The sequence below is a fragment of the Capsicum annuum genome, chromosome 10 (assembly GCF_002878395.1).
Source record: "Capsicum annuum cultivar UCD-10X-F1 chromosome 10, UCD10Xv1.1, whole genome shotgun sequence".
NCBI classification, from domain to species: Eukaryota; Viridiplantae; Streptophyta; class Magnoliopsida; order Solanales; family Solanaceae; genus Capsicum; species Capsicum annuum.
The window spans coordinates 30,545,208-30,550,200 of record NC_061120.1 but is presented as its reverse complement, the minus strand read 5'-3'; the positions used below and the strand labels follow the sequence as shown (position 1 = coordinate 30,550,200).

General features: G+C 31.2%; 1 non-coding gene across 1 annotated transcript; it reads left to right on the top strand.

The window, feature by feature from the left end:
- The first annotated feature begins 229 nt into the window (after positions 1–229).
- Positions 230–336, top strand: LOC124888314. Its single transcript, XR_007046441.1, has one exon. It is a non-coding gene; the product is annotated as a small nucleolar RNA R71 (small nucleolar RNA).
- The last annotated feature ends 4,657 nt before the right edge of the window (positions 337–4,993 follow it).

Genomic DNA, 4,993 nt, shown 5'->3' with positions numbered 1-4,993 from the left:
AGACAAAGCACTAATACTATCTACCTCAATAATACATGTGGGCTTCTTTATGATACCTCGATATGTATCACCATGCCAGTTAGGATTTTCTTGCACAATACAATTAACAAGGGCATAGAGTTTATATTAAGTCTTCTCCAATAATTGACCACCCGCCACTAAATCAAATAAAATCTTGGTATTTGGGTCAAGACTCTTCATAAAATTATAGGCTATCATATCATCAAATTATTGGTGATAAGGAAAATCACTGATAAGACCTTTGAATCTCTCCCACACTTGGTATAAATTCTCCTTAGGCTTTTTCTTGAAACTTAATGTTTCATTTCTAAGACTTATAGTCTTATTGGATGGAATGAATCAGATGAGGAAAATCCCTGCAAGTTTATTCTATTTGGTGATGGAATTTAAAGGTTCTAACTTCGACCATCTCTTTAAATCTCCTAAAAATGAGGATGAAAAAAAAGTGAGCCTCGCATAATCTTTGGAGACTACTATAGGAACAAAAGTGTAAATGGTCTCTATAAAATTTTGAACTTGAACCTGTGGATCCTTATATAACAAGTCTATGAATTTCTCGCTTGTGTGCAATGATTTTACCAATTTTATTTTTAAGCTCAAATTTGCCTCATGTATTTGGTTTATGAATTTTAGAGGTCATATTTTTCGCAAGTAAGATTACCACTTTGTGCACTGTTCTGTGGGCTAATTGTTCATCACCCATGACTATTGGAATGGTCTTGTCCTCTTGAACTTGAGGGATTGGATACATAAGTGATCCTTTTCTCCTTATGTAATGCAAGTGTCGCTCAATCTTGGGATGTGGTTCAACCAATTTCCTCTTCCTTTCTAGCTTGCTTAAGATTCAAACTTGTACCTACAAATTCAGTAGCTAAGACCAAGTTGTTAGCACTTATCAAATACAATAGAAAAACTAAAAACTAAAAGGTTGCTAATTTTTCATGTTTTCAGCAACGACACTAAGAACTTGTTGCATCCAACTATATATGCAAGTGTACGTGGTCTTGCAGGTAATAAAGGGGCTCTTTTGAGCAAAATATTTATCCCATAAGGACTTGGCATTTAAAAAATAATTCAATTAAAGTATTACTATTGAAGTTAAATAATTGTAATTTCTAACCAATTAGAATTTGAGTTTTTTAATGCTAAAAGTAATAATGAACAAGAACAGAAATTAAAGGTGTTGGAAAAAGTAATTAGTAGGATACCAAGGTTAAGGAATCTTGTATATTCATGTGAAGGCATACAATCTTATTGGTTAAGTTATCTATTTTGGTTGTTGAATATGGGGTTAATATCATTATTATGGTCATTAGAGCCTCTAATCGTCTATTTAAATTAGTCTCACAACTACATCATTGAGTAGGGATATGGGAACTAGTTCAAACACATTTGTATTTCATCCCATATATGATTTAAATGAGACAAATTAGGTATATTTCTATCCTAATAGCAAATCTTATCTTTAATTTATCTAAAAGAAAAGAATCCATTCCTTATGTTCTAATGTTACTCTTTTCGGGCATATAAAAGAAATATAGATTTATTCTAACGGTTGTGAATCTATAAATTAGAAAGAACAAGAATATATAAACAACCAAATATGATATTTAATATTAACGAACTTGAATATACACTAAGCAATCATGTTCATAGCCTCAACCCTAGAAAGAGAGTGTTTAGCCACTCATATTCATAAAAGAGTCACCAGTTATTAATTCATAAGTAAAACTACAAGAAAAATAGAAGTTAAAGAAGAATAACTAAAAAGTAGAGCCACTGATACCTTCCTATCTCCAATCATGTGTTATTCCAGATGTGCTTTATAATTTTTGCCAAGTACTCTTTATATATCCCTTTAGGTCATCCGTAAATTTTTCCATACAAAATATAAGCATTGACCACTTTATCCTCAACATAAAAGAAGTGACTAAACAAGTTTAGTTATCTTTTTTGGAGGGGGGAGGTGTTGTGTCGCATGGCCTATAGCATGGCCAAGAGGGTTTGGCACATGTTCTATAGCACACCCCAATCAGTAGACCCATGTTGTAAGGGGTACCACACATGTACACCTCTTACCTTGAGATTTGTCCAATTTGTCCTATACTTATCGTCTAACCCATTCCTTGTTTCCCTACTAGTCATGGCTTATGTTTGGTGTCTTTTAGCTATCAAACCTGCTCCAATGGTCTCCTACAATAACTTATAACAATCATTAGTCTATATAAAAAAATAAATACATTAGATCGAGCATAACGTAGGCTAGCCTAACTAGTTATCTCATCTAATCTCTATTTGCTTATTTTGGCTTTTGAATTCATTCAAATGTACCTTAAGCACTTGAAACAAGCAATGTAGCACATAATTTCACAATGAACACTATAATTCAATAGTCACGTTGATTTATCCTCAAAACTAAGCTAAATTTTCATAAATAATGATACTTAGGTGTATAAATATGCCTAAGATCATGTAATCAACAAGGCATCTATGGTGCAATCGATGTGGTGGTAATGCAGCGAAAGGTAGTGCTAAGCCTGCTAGAGAGGTTGCCTATATTGATAATTGAGTTGATTGTTATTCCTTCTTTGGTAAATTGATGTAGAGGTTTTAAATGTTGTCATTATAGGTAATATTCTCGTCAATGACTAGATGGCACAATATTGTTTGATCTGAGCTCTGCTTATTTTTACGTATTTAGGGAAAACACAATAAATCCACTTTAAGCTATACCCAAAAAGTCAAAGACACACCTAAATTATTAAAATGACCTAATGCACACCTATATTATGAAAAATTGAATTTATTTCCACACTAACACACATATAACCAGTCACATGATGGAAAGTTTATTACACTTGCACTATGTCACTACCACATGTGATGCTATGTCATAATTATATTGTCTTTACTTTACAAGATTGATTTTTCTTCATTATACACCATCAAAACGATGCTTCTTCATTATTATACACAATCAAAATGACCATAGAACCACTATTACTGTCACCAACCATCACTAAATTCATATATTTCACCACTCACAATCAAAAATACTATTGGGAATCACTCCATCACCATTTTCACCACAAAAAATGTAAACAACCACCACAAATTCAACACTCATAACCAAATCTATTATCAAAATCACATCCCAACCATTAAAGAATCAAAGATATATAGAACCACCAAAAGAATTTGACATCCACATCAAATCTATATCAAAGTTACACAACCATCAATAAATTTAAATACTCATCGATCAAAAGTAAAAATAACTACCACTATCATCTTCACTTATTGTCATTTCTTCTTCACCATCTCTAATTTGCTCCTCTTCACCACTCACTACAAAATATCTACATTATAAAACAACAAAATTATCATTAATTTTTACTTTTTCTTAACAGAGTTTCAAATAATAAGATAAATTAAATCAATTGCTATAGATGTTTTGGATTTTAGACCATTGAATTGGTTACTTCGTCCAATTGAGTTTTCCAAACAATAAAAATTTTCAATAAAGAACTGTTAAAAAATAGTAAATATTTCAATAAAACAACAATTGTTTATCCAAAAAGTTATATTTTCTTAACTTATGGCTAGTTGATTATTTTAGTTTTTGTTGATTATTTTAGTTTTTCTCATTCATCTAATGAAATGTGGGATGAATATTTTTTTGATAAAAGAAAGAATGAGGATGGATCTATTAATGATGAAATAAATATTAAAGTTTAATGATATTTAAGAAAAAGGGAATAAAATAAATGAAGTTTCCTCTCAATGTAATGTTGAAATTGGTGGTTTACAATGGTGTTGGCAAAGACAGAGAAAAATGATAATTAAGATGCAATAAAGAAAGAAAGAAAGAAAGAAAAATATAAAAAGTGAGAAAATCTAGAAAAATAAGAAAAAAACATAAATAGATTCAAAAAAATGCACATCTTTTATATATATTTTAATTTTTGTGCTACATCTACTTTTAGGGTGGAAATAAACTAAATTCTAAGTAGTACACATATATTTAGGTCATTTTAATAGCGTAGATGTGTCTTCGACCATTTGATATATTTTAAGAAGATTTTGATGTCTTTTCCCTATCTATTTATTAGATTTACCTTACATTTAGACATGATTTTTGATATGCTTGACTAACTTATGTATGTAATACTCCAATTAAGGACTCTATAGTAGTGATTCAATAATATCATGTCGAATATATTTTGTTAATAAGTTTCCTAACTTGGGTAGATTTGATAATTTTGGGTATGCTTGATTTTTATATCATCCTGGTATCTTAATCATGTTATTCTGAACTACAATGCTTATGAACTATAAAGAAAAAATTATGAGCTTGCAGATGCTTGGGATGGATAAGTTACAATGGAAAGGTGTGTATAATTCTAGACCTGTGAAATAATTTCTTTTATTCAAGCTAAGAATTTAGTTAGGAAGGGGTGTTTTTCTTTATGGAATATCTTTGGGATATTAGTTCAGCGGTCCCTTCTACTGAGTTAGTTCTCGTAGTGTCAAAGTTTCAAGAGGTATTCCCTACTAAATTTCTTGGTGTAATACCCCACAAGATTTCAGACAAGTTTCTTACCCTTGGTTACATGTTTAAAGGGGTCCAGGTAATTATGTTACACAAAGTACAAAAGGACTTAGCAATTTTAAGACCCCAAGAATGTGAACATTTTACTTTTGGATCTCCTGAGTTCAAAACAATGATTTTTACTTGAAATGTGTTTATGGTTGTCAAAAGGGTGATCTGGGAGAGTTTCAGAATTCTTAGAAGGGGTTCAGGGTGTTTTTAGACCACAAAGGTAGAATTCTTCTGCGATATAGACATGTCATGGAGGCTAGACCTCTTCAATATACAGTGAGTCATAAAGGTTAGTCTTTAGAATAAAAAACCATGTCAAGGAGGTTAGCCTCCTCGATAAACCCCGTGACACAGAGGCTGGTTTTATCA